The 18,691-nt window shown below is 40.4% G+C and overlaps 1 protein-coding gene across 4 annotated transcripts in view; it reads left to right on the forward strand.

The window, feature by feature from the left end:
* Positions 1-1,978: 1,978 nt before the first annotated feature.
* The window catches only part of FAM168B (family with sequence similarity 168 member B), a 57,487-nt gene continuing 40,774 nt past the window's right edge, over positions 1,979-18,691 (forward strand). Inside the window, exon 1 of one of the 4 annotated variants that reach the window (XM_011367736.2) lies at positions 1,979-2,072. The gene's annotated coding sequence lies outside the window, so the exon portion shown is untranslated. Of the gene's footprint in view, positions 2,243-2,342; positions 2,495-18,691 lie in introns of those variants that run through there. The other 3 variants (XM_011367735.2, XM_011367737.2, XM_011367734.2) reach the window with 3 other exon arrangements.

An 18,691-nucleotide genomic window follows, 5' to 3' on the forward strand; every position in this document is an offset into this window, starting at 1 on the left:
GTTTTACCTTTTGCTTTGTTGTTTTAACAGTCTATCTTGAAACTATTTTCATCTCAGTATACAGAAAGGTTGCTCATTTCTCTTTTGAATTATAGAGTAATACACAGTATAGATGAGCCAGTTTATTAAGTTCATCCCTTAGCGATGCACACTAGGGTTGTTTCCAATATTTTGCTATTCTCAGCAATGCTGCGATAAATGAGTTTGAAGTAGTTCCATTTTACATATCAGCAAGAATCTCTGTAGACAAAATCCCAGAGGTGGAAATATTGGGTCAAAAGTTTTGTGTAAAATTGTCTTAATACACATCATCGAATGGCTCCTCTCCAATCCTGCAATGTGCCTGCTTCCCCATAGCCTCAAGAGTGTACTGTCAATTTTTTGATGCTTACCAATCAAATAAGCGAAAAATGCTATCTCAATGAGTTTTAACTTGTATTTTTCTTTTTACTAGTGAGGTTGTAATTTTTTTCACTTGAGTAAGAGCCATTTACTTTCTTTTCTGTGAATTATTTTTTTTCTATTGAGATGTAGGAATTTTTCTTGACTTCTAGACGCTCTTTGAACATTAGGGAAATTAGCCTTTTGTCTATAATATGTGTTGGAACTATTTCTTCCTTTTTAATCATTTGTCTTTTAACTATGCTTATGGTGCATTTGGCCAAAGCAGTTTTTCGTAGTTATTATGGAGCTATTTTGATTAGTCGGTAAAGATGCAAATGAGAATATAGCTGCACACCTCCCCTTGGATTGGCAGGGAAGGTCTCAGATCATTAGACAAAATACAATTTCAGGAACTCCTTTATAACAGTGGTCCTCAACCTTTTTGACATCAGGGATTTGTGCTCCTGAAAATTTAATGCCTGGTGATCTGAAGTGGAGCTGAGGTGGTGATGTTAGCGCTGGGGGGGCGACTGCAAATAGAGATGAATCTGTGCTCACTTGCCACTCACTGCTGTGAGGCCCATTTCCTAATAGGCCACTGACTGGTAACAGTCCGCAGCCCAGGGGTTGGGGACCCCTGCTTTGTAAAATTGAGCTTGGAAGGAAGGCTTGCAATGCAGGCAGTTTGGTAGCTCAGTCTGTGGCTTTTCCCTGATATGCAGTGTGCACGAGAGGCTTCTGTACATAATGGCTGCTAGACTCTGATTATGCATTTGTGCCTAGTTAACCATGAGGAGTCCTTTCGGGAAGATACGTTCCTTCTTGTGGTCAACATGAGAAAGCTAAAAGCCAGAAATTCTTTAAGAGCAAGCACTCTGAAGCCAGATGTTGGAGTTTGAATCCGGGGTCAGCTTCCTAGTTGTGTGTTCTTGAAGAAGTTTGTCAATTTCTTTGTGCCTTGATGTCTTCATTTGTAAAATGATTATGACTTAACGAATACATTACATTGAAAAGTGATGGGTAGAGTGAGCACTGTGTCCATGCTGGTGGCCATTGTGTGGTACCTGCACATCATCCCTGAAGCGTGCTCTTAGTGGGGCAGCATTTACCCTCACCCCTACTAGATCAGCCCTGGCTGCAGGAGTTGAGCCTGGTGCTCAGCTGTCATCATTGAGCATCACAGCCAGAACTGGGTCACCAATCAGCATCGCGCCCTTGCATCTGTGTTTACACGAAGGTTCCTGAAGGGCAGCGGCTGTTTTAAAATACGTACTCAAATACATTTTTCTCATAAGACGTTAATAAAACGCTATAATTATGTTCCATTATGTTCTTCTTTCCTTACTGCATCAGTAGGAATGCAAAAATAGTTTTAAGAAAAACATTCCCTACGAGCGTTTATTGGAAAAGGGTAACAGAGATATCCTCGCAGGCGCAATAGACCTCTATAGATATCTGCCTTCCATGCTCCTCACCCTAGGGTTCCTCAACGCACCCAGGCCATCTCGATCCCTAGATCCGGGGGCTTTCCGGACGCAGACGGGAGCGCGCACGTCGCCACCTGAGCCCGGAAAGCGCCGTCGAGTCACGTGCCCGTGCGCACCCGCAGCAGCGCGCTCCAAGCGGAAGTGAGGTTGGCGGTCGTGGCTGCGCAATTTCGGTGAGCAGCGCCGGCTGCAGACAGGAAGGTAGGCCGGCGGGTCCGAGGGTGCGTAGAACACTGGGGCATCGCGACTCAGTCCCGTATCGGAGCAGGCCTCCGAGGCGCTCGCCCCTCGCAAAGTCCCACCGCCAAGCCCGCCCCGGGCCAGCGAGCGCTGGTCCCCGTGGCCGAGGCCGGCGCAACGATCGCGGCGTGGTGAGTGCCGGCTGGAGCCCCGGGTGGGGCGGGGGCTCGCGCTGCTGCCGGGCCGGAAGTGCGGTGCTTTGTGCTGGTGGCCTGGGGCGGTGCCAAGGTCGAACCCGCCGCTGGGGTGGTCCCACGTCCCGGAAGGGACCCGCTGAGCTTTGTCCCTCAGGGCCGGGCAGGGTATGGGGCCCTGGGACGCGGAGCCTGAGAGGCGGAGCTGGGTTCGTGCCGGTGCGGTGGGCGGCGGGTGTTGCTATCCAGGTGGAATCATTGCTCAAGAATGTCCTCTGGGCCTTTTTAAGGTTCAAATTAGATCAGATCAGGAAAATGGATGAAAAATGGGGAAGCAGCGATTGTTTCTGTAATTTAGGTCCTTATGATTTTAATCATTTCAAATGTGTAAACTATTTACTTTGTCTACCAACAAAGTAAAGATTATTCCATTTTCCTGGCAGAAACTTAGTGTTCGTTTTTCTGGTTTAAAAGACTTTTAATGTTTTCTTCAGAAAGGACGTTTCGTGGCCCAGTCTTGGTTAAATTTGGAATAGAGAGGTGCACCTTTACAACGTGTCCACAAAACGGTATTTCTCTTTTACAGTGTATATAAGTGTAGTGCATTTAAAGGATTGCATGAATTAATGTTTCATTAAAGTCATGCATAAAAATATTTTGCAGTGTTTTGGCATGCAAGAAAATTTTGAGAATGAAAAGGTTTGTTTAGTTCTCATTCCTTATATTTTCAAGTCACCGTTGAATAAAATACTTTGAGATTATTTCCCAAAATAGTATATGGAAAACTAGATTAAAAGCTTTTGTTTTTTGACAGAAAATAGGGACACATTTTTAAACATTGGTAAGTAAAGAAGTAGTGGCATATTTTTTCAGTGACAGCCAAGAGTCGAACAATTCAAGCCTATTTTTTCTAATGTTGAGGCTGCCGTGGTGCACATTGTGATGTTTTTTGTTTTTCTTAAACTAAGTGGGCTTGCAGCTAATGTTTGCATATGTTTCCTAGGTTTAGTTGTGCTGTGAAACTAAGATCTGGTAGAGATTCCCTAAGGCTTTAAGAATTAGGGACAGCCTGCTTCCTTGTGTTATGCTAGGTGTTACTTTTGTAGCAGTGATTAGAAATGCCAAGCAGGTAGCATCCCTCTTTTTGCTGCTTGCCCTTCTGAATAGTGGAAGAATTGGGCTATGTGTGTAGGGTAAGTGCCTGCAACCCAGGCGGAAGGAGGAAGCACCATATGATACTCTTGCTGCTCTTGCCCTCTTATCAGGCCTTGTTATATTAGGATTTTTAGTTATTACTCTGCTCTATAATTGCCTTTCAACTCATTTCCATTTTAAGGTTAGATGGAATTGTAATGCCAAAATTGTTTGAATTTTCAAACACTGGGACAGTAAGTTTTGTAATGCCACAGCAGTAGAGGATTAGAATTCAAAAAACAAAAAATCTTAAGTGCATTTAAAACATATCTTTTTATAGATTCTGTAGTTTAAAGGGAACTTTTTGCGTACATACTTGACTTATGTAAATAGCTTCTTTTCCTGGATCAGTTGAGAACAATTTTAAAACACAGTACACCAGTATAATGAAATAATAAGTTACTTTTCTGATGTCTGTGTTCTATACCTTTGACGTCTCTCCAGTTGTACGATGCAGAAATATGAATTTTTCCAAATAGATGGCCAGCCTTGGTAGTGAAGATAAAATTTGGGGGAATTGAGCTCTTTCTCCTTTTATATGCTCTTCTTGATGATATCAGACATTACTAATATCCAATGTTGGTTGTACTAAAGGGTATTGTATCTTGTATATTGGTGTCTCAGAGATAGAATTTAAGCCCCTTGAGATTAGTTTTATTGATATGAAATGCTAATATATAAGGCCTTTAAAATTTTATAATTGTTCTTTTGTGTGGAACTTTGTCATGACTTTTTTAATTTTTATTTTTCAATTAGAATTGACATTGTACAGTATAGTAGTTAGATTCTTACATAATTTATAGAGTGGTCTCCCAATTAGTCTAGAATCCACCTGGCGCCATACACATTTATTACAATATTATCGACTATATTCCCTATGTTGTACTTCCCATAACTGTTTTGTAACTACCAATTTATACTTTTTAATCCCTTCATCTTTTTCACTCAGCCTCCAAACCCTCCTCCCAGCAGTTCTCTGTATCTGTGCGTCTATTTTTGTCGTTTGTTCGTTTATTTTGTTCTTTAGATTCCACGTATAACTGAAATCATATGGTGTTTGTCTTACTCTCACTTCTTTTACTTAGCATAATACCCTCGAAGTTCATCCATGTTGCAAATGGTAAGATGTCATTTTTTTATGGCTAATATTTCCATTGTGTATGTATGTATGTGTGTGTGTGCGCGCACACACACACACACACACACACACAATATATATATACACACACAGCATAACTTCCTTAATCATTTATTGATGGGCACTTAGGTTGCTTCCATATCTTGGCTATTGTAAATACCACTGCAGTGAACACAGGGGTGCATATATCTTTTTAGATAAGTGTTTTGGTTTTCTTTGGATAAATACCCAGAAGTGCAATTGCTGCATCATAAGGTAGTTCTATTTTTAATTTTTTGAGAAACCTCCAGACTGTTTTCCATAATGGCTGTACCAATATACAGTCCTAATGACAGTGTATGAGAGTTCCCTTTTCTCCACATCTTCACCAACACTTGTTTGTTGATTTATTGATGATAGCCATTTAGACAGATGTGAGATGGTATCTTATTGTGGTTTTAATTCTCATTTCTCTGATTAGTAATATTGAGCATCTTTTCATATGTCTATTGGCCATCTGTATGTCCTTTTTGGAGAAATGTCTATTCATGTCCTCTGCCCATTTTTAATTGGATTGTTACTTTTTTGGTATTAAGTTGTGTGAGTTCTTTATAAATTTGAATATTAACTCCTTATTAGGTATATCATAGGCACTTTTCTTCTCCCATTCTAGGCTGTCTTTTCGTATTGTTATTGGTTTCCTTCGCTGTGCAAAACCTTTTTAGTTCGAAGTAGTCCCATTTATTTTTTCTTTTGTATCCCTTGCCCAAGAGGATATATATCAGGAAAAAATTACTAAGAGCAACAGCAGCGTTTACTGCCTGTGTTTTCATCTAGGAGTTTTATGGTTTCAGGTTTTACATTTAAGTCTTTGATCCATTTTGAGTTTTTTCTTGTATAGGGTGTAAGAAGGTGGTCCAATTTCATTTTTGTGTGTGTATCTGTCCAGTTTTCCAAACATTTATTGAAGAGACTAGCTTTAACCCCATTGTATATTCCTGCCTCCTTTGTCATTGATTAAATGACCATATAGGTGTGGATTTAGTTCAGCACTCCATATTCTGTTCCATCGATCTATGTGTCTGTTTTTATGCCAGTACCATGCTGTTTTGATTACTATAGCCTTGTAGTATAGTTTGATATTAGGTAGCATGATCCTCCAACTTTGTTCTTCTTTCCCAAGATGGCCATGGCTATTCAGGCTCTTTTATGGTTCCATATACATTTTTAGATTATTCTAGTTCTGTGAAAAATGCCATTGATATTTTGATAGGGATTACAGTGAATCTATAGATTGTTTTGGGTATTATGGACTTTTTAATGATGTTAACTCTTCATATCTCTGAGCACGGTATATGTTTCCATTTATTTGTAGCTTCAATTTATTTAATGACTTATAATTTTCTTAGTATAGGTTTTATACGTCCTTGGTTAAACTTATTCCTAAATATTTTATTGTTTTTGATGCACTTGTAAATGGGATTCTTTTAATTTCTGTTTTTGATAGTTCATTATTGGTGTGTAAAATACAATTGATTTCTGAATATTAATTTTGTATCTTGCTACTTTACTGAGTTCATTGATCAGTTCTAACAGTTTTGTGGTGGAATCTTTAGGGTTCTCTATATGTAGTGTCATGTCATCTGCAAGTAGTGACAGTTTTACTTCTTCATTTCCAATTTGGATGTCTTTTATTTCTTTTTGTTGTCCAACTGCTGTGCCTAGGATTTTCAATACTATGTTGAATAAAATGGTGAAAGTGGACATCCTTGTCTTGTTCCTAATCTTCAGGAAAATGTTTTTAGCTTTTCCCTGGTGAATGTAGAGTTAGCTGTGGGTTTGTCATGTATGCATTTTATTATGCCGAGGTGTGTTTCCTCTGTTCACACTTTGCTGAGAGGTTTTATTATATGCTGGATTTTGTCCTAAATGCTTTTTCTTCATCTATTGATATGATCATATGATTTTTATCTTTCAATTGGTATATCATGTTAATTGATTTAAGGTTAGTGAAGCAACCTGGCATCCCAGTAATAAATTTGACATGATCATAATGTATAATCTTTTTAATGTAGTGCTGAATTTAGTTTGCTAATATTTTGTTAAGGATTTTTGCATGAATGTTTATCAAAGATATTTGCCTATAATTTTTTTTGTAAATTCTTTGTTTGATTTTGGAATCAGGTTAATAATGGTGGCCTTGTAAAATGAGCTTGGGAACCTTTTCTCCTTTTGATTTTTTTTGGAACGGTTTGAGAAGAATAGATGTTAACTCTTCTTGGAATGTTTGGTAGAATTCACCTGTGAAGCCATTAAGTTTAGGACTTTTGTTTTTTTGGGAATTTGATTACTGATTTGATTTTGATAGTAATCTGTTAGTTCAGATTTTGCGTTTCTTCTTGACTAGTCTTGGGAGATAGTATGTTTTTAGGAATTTCATCCAGATTTTCCAGTATGTTGTCATGCAATTGCTCATAGTATTTTCTTATAATTCTTGGTATTTCTGTTGAGTCAGTTGTCACGTCTCTTTTCTGATTTTATTTATTTAGGTCCTCTCTTTTTTCTTGATGAGTCTTGTTAAAGATTTACCAATTTTGTTATATCCTTTCAAAGAACCAGCTCTTAGTTTTCATTGATCTTTTGTATTGGTTTTTTTTTAGCCTGTATTTCATTCATTTCTGCTTTGATCTTTATTATTTCCTTCCCTCTAGTCACTTTGGGCCTTGTTTGCTCTTATTTTTCTAGTTCTTTTAGTTGTAAGATTAGATTGAGATTTTTCTTTTTTCTTGTTTCTTGAGGTAGGCTTGTATTGCTATGAATTTCCCTCTTGGAAGGCTTCTGCTATGTCTTGATTTTGAATCGTTGTGTTTTCATTTTCATTTGTCTCAAGGTATCTTTTGATTTCTTTCTTGATCTCATTGTTAACCCATTCATTGTTCAGTAGCATGTTATTTGGTATCCATGTGTTTGTATGTTTTTCAGAGGTGGTTTTTTTTTGGTAATTGATTTCTAGTTTCATATTTTGGCCAGATAAGACGTTTGATATAATTTCGGTCTTCTGGAATTTACTGAGACTTGTTTTGTGGCCTAACGTGTGGTCTGTCTTGGAAAATGTTCCATGTGCACTTGAGAAGAATGTATATTCTGCTGCTTCGGGGTGAAATGCTTAAAAATAACAATAAATCTATGCGATCTAATGTGTCACTTAAGGCCACTGTTTTCTGGATTTTCTGTCTGGAAGATCTGTCTGTTGGTGTCAATGTGGTGTTCAGGTCCTCTACTATATTACTGTCGATCTCTCCTTTTGTGTCTTGTCAGCGTTTCCTTTATATAGTTAGGTACTCCCATGTTGGGTACATAAATGTTTACTAGAGTTATATCCTCTTGTTAGATTGGTCCCTTTATTATTATATAATATCATTTGTCTCATTATAGCCTTTGTTTTAAAGTCTGTTTTGTAATATGAGTATTGCTATACCAGTTTTTTGTTTTGTTTTTGTTTGCCTGAAATATCTTTTCCTGTCCCATTCCTTTACATTCTACGCGTGTCTTTGATCTGAAGTGGGTCTGTTGTAGACAGCATATGTATGGGTCTTGTTTTCTTATCCATCTAGCTGCCCTATGTCTTTTTATTGGAGCATTTACTCCATTTACATTTAAATTTATTATTGATAGGTACATAGTTATTGCCATTTTATTAATCATATTTTGTTCCCTTTTCATTTACTGAATGAAGTCCTTTTAACATCTTGTAATACTGGCTTGGTTGTTATGAATTCTTTAAGCTTTTTTTTTTTGTTTGGGAAGCTCTTTATCTCACCTTCAATTTTAATGGATAGCCTTGATGGGTAGAGTAACCTTGGTGGTTGTTCCTTGCTTTACATCACTTTAAATATTTTGTGCCAATTTCTTCTGGCCTGCAAATTTCTATTGAGAAATCAGCTGACGGCCTTATGGGAGCTCCCTTGTAAGTAACTAGTTGTCTTTCATTGCTGCTTTTAGAATTCTTTTTGTCTTTAACTTTGGCATTTTAATTATGATGTGTTTTGATCTGGGCCTGCTTGGATTCATCTTGTTTGAGACTGTTTGTGTTTCCAGGGTGGGGGAGTTTTCCGTCATTATTTCTTCAAATCAGTTCTCAATCCCTTGTTCTCCTTCTGATACCTCTGTGATGCAAACGTTGTTAAGCTTGATGCCCCAGAGGTCCCTTAAACTTTCCTCATTTTTTTGTATTCTTTTTTTGCCGTTCTAATTGGGTGTTTTCTGCTACCTTGTCTTGCAAATCACTAGTTTGATCTCCTGCTTCATCTACCCCATTATTGATTCTTTCTAGTGTATTCTTCATTTCAGTTGTTGTATTCTTCATTTCTTACTGGTTCTTATTTACAGTTTTTATGTGCTCTTTATTTTTTTGTTTTATTTTTATTTTTACTTATTTTTATGTTCTTTTTAATGCTTACTATCACTTAATTCTAAATGAGATCATCTATTCTTCCCCTCAGTAAGTTTATTGAGCATCCTTATTACTAATGTTTTGAACTTTGTATCTGGTAGGTTTCCTTTATTTTGTTTAGTTGTATTTCTGGAGTTTTCTCCTGTTCCTTCATTTAGGACATGTTTATTTTCTCATTTTGGCTGCCTCTCTGTGTTCGTTTCTAGTATTAGGTAGATTTGGTACATCTTCCAGTCTTGGCTGGGGGGCTTTATGTAGTAGGTGTTATGTTTGACCCAGTGGTTCAGTCTTCCTGGTCAACTGTGCTGGGTGCTCCAGGAGTATCCATTAGTGGGGTTGTGTGTGCCCTCCCGTAAAAGTGGAAATTCTCCAGTTTCAGGGAAGTGATATCCCCGGGTGCCAGCCCCAGGGAGAAGCGCAACATTCCAAGGAAAAGATGATAAAACTGTCTGTTAGGCCCTGTTTGCTGGGAGTTCCCCTGAATATGTTTATCTGTGTACAAAGAGTTACAACTAACTTCTGCTTCTTGTAATCTGTTCATTCAAAGATGTAGTAAAAAAAACCTTATAAGCAGCCTGCTCGGGAAGCTCAGGGCTGATTTCCTCTAACCCTGCGTGGTAGAGAGTCAGTCGCCGGCCGGCTAATAAAGGCTCATAATTAATCTCAATTGGCTCCGTGGGTCTCAGAATTATCCGTGCCACAACACTCCTTGCTGTAATGGAGCCTTGATTGCTTTTGGCATGTCAGTGGGTGGGACTGACTCTCAGGCTGACTGGCTGTGAAGACTGGCCACACCCACAGGGTATGAGTTGTTTTGTGGGGGTTTGTGCAAGCAGCTCCTGTGACTGTTGAGAACAACTTTTGTGTATGCTGCTAGTGGTCCTAATCAGGTGGCACGCTTTTGCGGTCTGACGCCAGCTTCTAATTATGTTGGTTCTAGGGTTCTTTTGGGGTGTGGGGGGTTTCCCATTCAGGCCAAGGTCTGATGCTGCCTGTGACTTCCTAGGGCTACCTACAAAGCAATCCACCTACAAAGTGATCCATGGTTGGTTGCTGCCTGAACTGGACCTGGAGGTACATGGGAGAGCCTACACTCCTAACTGAGGCCGGCTGCCTCCAGTACTTGGCCTGGAGCAGGTTTCCAAAAAGTCTGGGGACACTTCAAGGCCTGAGGGTACCTGCTAGGTGCCTAGAAGGGCCAGCAGCTGAAGAAGTCTTGGGTGGTACACGAGTTGGGTGAGATGAGGTCCCGGGAAGTCACCAGGGTGGGGCAAGTAGCCTTCCCCATATTGGTGCAGGTTAAGATTTTGTTCCAGAGCTGAGCCTGTGGCTATTCACAAAAGTCTCAGATCACAGGGGAGCTAACTGCAGCCTTTCTTGGGCTCCCAAATTCCTCAGATTTGTTCAGGAAATACTGCGGCTTGGTTTGGGGCTGGTTGCCCACCACCTGAATTATATCAGGAAGTACGTGAGTGGAGAGGCCTCTTGATTGCTGCTAAAAGAGCTTCATGCCAGAGGACTAGGTGGGGCTGGTGGCCCATCCTTTAATATGCCTCTGGCAATTATCTAATTGGGTGGGGCAGGATCCCAAAGAGTCACAGGGGTAGAGAAGAGGATTTCACCAGGCCAGCTTGCATTTAAATTCAGCCGTGTAGAGGGAGGACTCACCACAGGCAAGATGGCCCCTACCTGTAGGCTGCATAGGAGAAGGGCTCAACAGAGGGATAATGGCAGCCGTTCCTCTAGCCCTTGCCCTGAAGCGAGGTCTCTGGCACCCCCCCCCCCCCCCGCCAGCTGCTGTCCCTCCACAGGAGCCCAGAGCGAGTGCTTGTGAGTCTGTGTGTGGGCCCTTTAAGGAGATGTCTGAGCTTCTAGCAGTCTTCCATCTCACCCAGACGGTCGGAATCTTCACTGATTTTTATAGCAATTTTGTGGGAACTCCTCTTCCCGGCACTGAATCCGTATGTTGGGGAGCCCTGGTGTGGGCCGAGTTCCCTCGCTTTTTAAAGGGGCACCTCCAGAGCCAAGATATTCCTCCTGATGCTCAACCTGGTCATGATGTGTTTTGAAACTAGGGGAAGTAGTTCAGTGATTGGTCTTAAATATACTTTCTCTTTGATTATTATTGGATTTTCAAATTGAAGACTTTTGCTGTCATCTTTTTGAAAGGTAAATCTGAGATTTGTCTTCTGATGCAGGTGTCAAACCACTCGTAGGAATTCTGACAGTTGAGTCATTTCAAATGAGAAACTTTTTTTTTTTTTTTTTTAAAGGGATAACCCTATGGATCCAGCCCTGGAATGAGATCCTTTGTCCAAAGCAAATCAGACTGAGAAATTGGAGGTTTCTGAGTGCCTACTGGTGCTTGAATCTCAGGCAGAGTAGCGATGGTGTTTTTTTTTTTTTTTGGATAAATTTAAAAAGTATAGCAATACAGTCAGTATAGCCGTACCCAACATCTCGATGTAACAATTATTAGCATTTTCCTGTAGTATCCCATTTTTGTAGCAATGTTTTAAATTATAGACATCATGTCATTTCTATCCTTACATGCTTTAGTATGTATTTCTAAAAAATGACATATCTTTTCATAACCAAAATACTGTTATCACACTCAACAAAATTAACAACAGTTGTTTAATACCCATTTTCAGTTATATCCCCAAATATTTAAATACCTTTTTACATGTTTTCAATGTAAATTAAGATCCAAAAAAAAATCCACCTGTAGCCTTTATGTGTAAATTTATTTAATCTAGAACGGTCCTTCTCCCCACCCCTCCACCTTTTTTTCAGACTGTTGACTTACTGAAGAAACTGGGTCATTTGTCCCAGAAAGCCCCACCTTTTGGGTTTGTCTCATTGCTTCACAGTATTGTTCAGCTTATTCCTCTAACTCCTGTCTAGAAGTTAGATGTATAGACTCCATTAGATTCAGATTTTAGTGTTTTGTAGCAGTACACTGGATAACACAGAGTAATTCCCTTAACTGAGGATGCACGTAATGTTAAGTAGTTTGACTCTTAGTGATGTTAAGATTGATCAGTGGATTTTAAGATTGGTCAGTTTTCACATTCACTAACCAATAAACAGATGTTTCAACAATTCTGAATTAGGTTTTAAATAAATGTCTTAACATCATGTTTGAAAAGTCCTGTGTTCTCTGTTGGATAGTTCTTTTGTTCAAGAACATTCAGAAGATATTTATGAGCCACCTCTGTGCCAAGCAATAGTGAGATGCAGGGAGACAGGGCTGAATAAGCTGTTTTCTTTGCCCTTGAGCCACACAATCTTGGGGGAATCTGTGATCATTTGAACAAGTAACTTAATGAGCTGTTTGACATTAGTTTAGAGACCTTGTCTTTGTATTTCCCAATGTAAACCCTTTTGTTGAATTCAAGAGGGAACCACAACATTTTTTTTCATCAATGCTTTTACCAAATTTTTTTATCTGTAACTTTTAATTTAGTAAGACTTTTTAATCACTTTAGGAAATATTTACTATTTATTAGTCTCTGGGGAAGTAAAAGTGTTTTCACGAAAGATAACCTCTGGGTACTTTGGAACTAATGGTGTTTAGAATTCAAATGCAATTCAGTAAATTTTTTAGTGGTACATGTAGAATGGAATTTTATGTTTGGTTTAGACTCTAAGTCAAGTCATTATGGAAGGAAAACCTGTGTTTAGTGCTTTATTTGAGTTGTTCACAATTTTTGACCATTATGAATAATGCTGTTAGGTTCGCCGAAGGATGAATGCACAAGATGGAAGGGGTTTAAGCGTGGTTTATTGTAGCAGAGTGACAGTTGGGCTGAGCCAAAGATGGCGTCAGCGCTGAATGCGAGGGGACTTGAAACTTACATGGGGCTCGAGGTGAGCTTTTTCAGTGGGCGTATTTCAGGTGGGTAAATTGGTGGTGAAGGGAGGAAAGTCAAGTGAAATGGGAGGTGAGCATGTAGCATTGCCAATCCAGATGTTGCAAGGTGCAATTCCCATACAACGATAAGGAAGGAGTCTAATCCCCAGGCTATAGGGGTAGAGATAGGGCCCTTTTGGACCTAACATTCCAGCCTTTTTTGTTTTATGGAATAGGGATGGCAACTTGGTTTTCTGTAGCTGCTTCCTGCTGAATAGAGGTTGCAAGATCTATTGGAAAGGGATTTAGTAGTGGATAGTCAACTGGGGTGTGGCTTTGACTGGTAGATTCTGCTGGCCGGAGGGCTTGATAGTGTGGCACGGAGTGAAGTATTGTGACTTCTGCTATAGACTAAAACGTGCAAAAATGGTCCTGGAGGAGGGAAGAAATCTGGCATGGTATGCAAGTCCCAAAGGTCCAAAATGAGAAAAATGAAGGTTAGAGGCCTTATGAAGGGTAAGAACCAGGTAACTCAGTTGGTTTTTATCCAGGTATCTCAAGAATTTGTTTGGCGCTCTCTTATCTTATTGGCTTTGTCCTTCAGCTTTTAATTTTTATTTTAACTAATTAATTAATTAATTAATATTTAGTTATTTTTTTTTTTTAGGCGAGGCAACCCTTGGTTGACCTTACAAATTGCAAGGACCTTGTCAGCTTACAATCCCTTATATTTAAAAATTTTTTATGCCTACGGCACCTGGTCTTTCTAGGTGGTCTCCCATCCAAGAACTAACCAGGCCCGACCCTGCTTAGCTTGTTTAGGGTATCATGGACGTAGACCTTATCCTTCAGCTTTTTAGCTGCATCTCTTACTAGTTCTAATTGGTTAACATAGAAACAACATTCTTTTAGAAAGAGGCAGAGACCTCCTTTTTCAACTTTAAATAAATCTAGCCTTTGTTTTTTGTAAAGTGATGGCTGCTAGGGAGTCAGTTTGATCCTATAATTGAGCTATATTTTTTGCAATCTCATCTAGGCTTTCTTGGAGATCATTGGACAATGTTTTGAAGTAGGGTAGATAGGTAAATAGTGGTGGCAAGTCCCCCATGCCTGTGCTTAGTCTGGTAGGGACCTCCAGTGTAACTAATAGTGGGATGACCTGAATACCTCTTTTATATTTTATATAGTGTGTGAATGGGAATTGGTAAAGATTGGTTATTGGGGGCTGTATCTATATTTGGAGAGAGAGAGACTAGAGTCCAATTTCTGGTCCACTTAGTGGGAAGGCAGAGATAAGTGCTAGTTCCACATAGAAAGAAGACCCCTTATTCAGGTATACAAGTGAAAACATGTATGGAGAACAAATGAGTAAGAGGATAGATTGTTCCAGTGTATCCCTTCTGAGGCTCGGAACTCCAGGCCATAAGAGTTGTAGCTACAGCAGCTCTAGTAAAGGGAGATAGATGAGTAGGGGTATTAGTAGGTCTGTAATAAAAGTGTTGAGGAACTGCAGAGACAGTCGTAATCTAAGGAAAGAACGGGGGATGGGGGTGGTAAAAGACGTTTTTAAGAGATTGTAAGGACTGTAGAGTGGACGGGTTATAGAAAGAGGCCATTAGCTTCTGGAGAGACTTGGTAGTCTATCTGTTGAGTCCAGTATCCACTGAGCAGTTGGATTGTGACTGATTGTATAGATTGGAAGGTAGGCATTCTATAGATAGGTTGCTACTGGTTCTTGTGAAACAAAGAGGAGCCTTGGAAATCAAAGGGGTATGAAGAGTATTGGGTCCTATTACTGGTATGGAGGGATGTGCTACCTTTGCAAGGGATTGGGTATAGTTGTGGAAGGGATTAGAATCTTGATTAGCCTGTGCTTTCAAGGAGAGTATCTGCCCTTTCAAGGAAAATGGAGCCCTTTTCTTTTCGATATGAAAAGATCATTTGTACATGGTCCCATTGGTGAGGGGAACAGGGAGAGCAGAGTATGCTGAGGAAGAGAGGGAAAGGCAGAGCCAGCAGTCTTTGGCTAACATAGGGTTGGATTTATTTAAGAGAGAATGGGTGAGATTGAGAGAAGGCTCAAGATGAATGGTATTGAGAAAGCTCCGTAGGGAAGCAGAAGAGGAAGTAGGTGACTGGTGGGAGATCTAAGTAAGTAGAATTAAGAGGGTGGCAAGGGGAGGTGTTCTGATCTACATAATGAGGAATCTCACCACATGGGCCTATTAGGTAATACTTGTCTGTGAGAAATCAAAGGATATCTGTACAAGTGAATCCCATAAAAAGAGTTAAAATCTCGAGATGGAGAGGAAGGGGAGATTGTGCTAAGGCTGAAGGAATTTGTTGGGGGTAGTGGTGTTTGTTATCTTTTCTGGAAGAAGAGGAGAGCCTGAACAGAAGGGACAGGGACAGTAAAGGTTATTCATTTGTCCTCTTTGTCAGGAATGTGGATTAGCTGAAGCTTTGTAGGTCTGATGGAATAGCTGTGGAATTTTGTGGTGTTTGGCCATACTTTGTCCCTTGGTGAACTATTGGAGACTCGTTTTAGCCTGGAAAGATGGAACCATGTTGGGTGTCCAGTAATCTTAGCAGCAGTTGGGGTAGTTAAAAGTACCCGGTAAGGGCCTTGCTGTCCAGGTTTAAGATGATCTGAGTGGAGATTCTTAAGGTAGGACCTAATCACCTGGGATTACAGGAGTAGGTGGAAGATCTGTGACTGTGTATGGCTTTGGCAGGACTTGGTCTGCATGTTCTCTTAGTATTTGTCTAACTAGATTTAGTATGGATGTATAATCTCCTAAGAGGGATGTTGTGGTTGGGAAGTTCCCTAGAAGGAAAGGTCTTCGGTACATGAGTTCAGTGGGACTGAGGAAAGAGGGGGCTCTAAGGAAGGCCCTAATGCACATGAGGGCAAGAGGTAAGAGAGAAATCCAGGGTTCCTGAATTGCTAAACTAAGCTTAGTTAACAGGGTTTTTATTAAAGAGTTAGCTTTTTCAGCTTTTCCTGAGAGCTGAGGTCTAGAAGAAGTATGTAGATTCCATCGAACACCTAAGGTGGAGCTGACTTCCTGTGTTATTTGAGATATGAAGGCTGGGCCATTATCTGATCGTAATGAGGTGGGTAATCCAAAGCAAGGAATAATGTCTTTTGGTAGTGTCTGGGTAACTTCAGCAGACTTCTCAGGTGGTGGGGAAAGCCTCAATCCATCCTGAGAAGGTGTCTATGAGGGTTAGTAAGTATTGGATTTCCTGATGGAGGCTTGTGTGTAAAGTCAATTTGCCAATCCTGTTCAGGGATGCTGCTCCTAGCCAGATGGGTGGGAAAGGAAGGAGGGTGTGTATACCTGTAAGGAGAGACTATGAAGCAGATACAGCAATTTTTCATTATATCTCGAAGGAGAGTATTAAAGTTATTACAGGTAATCAGGGGTTTAAGGAGTTGTAAGAGCAGTTTAAATCCAGTGTGTAAGGAGTTATGAATATCTTGCAGGATATTTTGAGCTTGACCCTGTGGTAAAATATACCTTACTTGCATCTTTAGTGAAGTCTTTCTTATCTGCTCCAAGCCTGAGGAGAGAATGATACTCTTTAGGAGAGTATTGTGGTGCGAAATGAAGAAAAGCTAAGAGTTGGGAGGAAAGGGTTGATTGCTGCACTGCCCTTTTGGCCTCTGTATCTGCCTTATTATTGCCCTCTATGATGGGGTTGTTTCCTGCCTGGTTCTCTTACAGTGAAGTACTCCTGCTGCCTTGGGAAGATGAGCAGCCTGAAGAAGTTTAAGAATTAAGGGAGCATTGGTAATAGAGCCTTTTGTAGTGAGTGGAGAATATGGAAGGCATATTTGGAATCTGTATAGATGTTAACCCCTTGTCCAAATGCTAAGGTTAACTGACGCTCTGGTGAGGGCAGTTAATTCTGCCTTTTGAGAAGTCCCTATAGGAAGGGGCCTAGATTCTATGATTTCTGTGAGGGAGACTACTGCGTAGCTTGCCAACATTTTTTCCCATCTGGCAGAAAGCACTACCATCGATAAACCAAGTGTGTGAGGCATTGGATAAAGAAGAGTCTGTTATGTTTGAGAAACAGAGAGTCGTAAGGTTGAGGATTTCTATACAAGAGTGTGAAGTCTCTTTGTTGGGCATGGGTAAAGGAGTGGCAGGATTGAGTAGAGGGTATTTGTCTAGGGTAACATAGGGAGATTCAATAAAGATTATGTGAAAAGTTTGTATTCTAGAGGGAGGGAGATTTGGGGTAGTGAGGTCAGAGATGTTATATGAAGAATAAACTGTGATGAGTTGTCCGAATGTGAGTTTCTGACTTTCAGGAGTTAGAAAAGTGGCTGCGGCCAGGGCTCTAAGGCAGTCTGGCCAACCCCTGACTAGTATCTAATTGGTTTGATAGTCTGGGTCTCTGGACTTGTTTTAAGAGTCCAAGTGCTATTCCTTCCTTTTCCATAGTATAAAATGTAAAAAGTTTGGAGAAGTCGGAAAGGAAAGAGCTGGGGCCTATATAAGGGCCTGCTGTAATTTCCTGAAGTAAGAGCTAATAATGGTGGGATCTAGTGGTTCGGTCAAAAGACCTTTAGAAGCTAGGCATAAAGGATGAGCTAGAATGCTGAAGTTAGGAACCCAAATACGGAGAAATCTTGCTAAACCAAGGTAAGATAGAAGCTTGTGTTTTGTGGTGGGAGGTAAGAGGGAGGCGATGAGGTCTTTTCTGTCTAAAGTAATGGCTCCAGGTTGTGGGATGATAGAGTGACTGAGATAAATGACTTGAGGGTAATAAAGTTAGGCCTTCTTTGGAGAGACTCAATATCTGTTTTTATCTAAATGATTTGAGAGGCTAGCTGCATGTTCATAAGAGAGAGAATAAATAGACTACAAAGGAGTAGATCATCTCCATGTTGGAGAATAATGCTGGGGTGGAGATCTAGTTTTGCTAGACTTGATGCTAAGGCTTGTCCAAAGAAATAGGGACTATCCTGGACACCTTGGGGAAGGACAGTGCAGGTAAGTTGGGGCTGATGGGTGACAGGATCTGTCCAGGTGAAAACAAAGGGATTTTGGGAGTCTGGGTGTAGAGGAATGGTGAAGAATGCATCTTTTAGGTCAGTTACAGTGAAATGGGAAGTGTCCGGGGGAATAAGGGATAGGAGGGTGTCAGGGTTGGGTACTACCAGATGAGTTGGGAGAATTACCTGGTTTATGATGCAGAGATTTTGAACTAAGCAATATGAGCCATCTGGCTTCTTGACAGGCAGGATTGGGGTGTTGAATGGAGAGTGAGTGGGTCTCAGGAGGTTTTGGGATAGAAGGTGTTATATAATGGATTGGAAGCCTTGTCTGCTTTCTAAAGATACGGAGTGTTGGGGTTGACAGGGGTATGTTGAAGGGTCTTTTAGTTTTATGTGGATAGGAAAGTGGCATTGGGCTATGGAAGGGGTAGAGGTATCCCACACTTTGAGTGTGACTAGAGAAGTTGAGAGGGGGAATTTATCCGGTTCTGGTTTAGGGAGAGGGAGGAGGGGTGGGTCTGAATTAGAAGTGGGAGAGTGAAGCCTAAAGGAGGCTCTGAATTTTGATAAAATGTCTTTACCAAGGATTGAGATTGGGCATTTAGGAAGGACTAGAAACGAGTGACTGAAAGATATTCCCAGGAAGAGACATTGTAAGGAGGGTGTAGCTAAAGACTTGGAGATTAGACCATCAACCCCTGACAGTGTAGATTTGGGAGGGCCAGATAGGACCTGCAAATTCAGGTATGGCAGAGTAAGTGGCTCCTGTATCAATAAGAAAGGAGATTGGCTTACCTGCTACTAGTAGAGTT

This window comes from Pteropus vampyrus, unplaced genomic scaffold, assembly GCF_000151845.1.
Source record: "Pteropus vampyrus isolate Shadow unplaced genomic scaffold, Pvam_2.0 Scaffold137, whole genome shotgun sequence".
Lineage (NCBI taxonomy): Eukaryota > Metazoa > Chordata > Mammalia > Chiroptera > Pteropodidae > Pteropus > Pteropus vampyrus.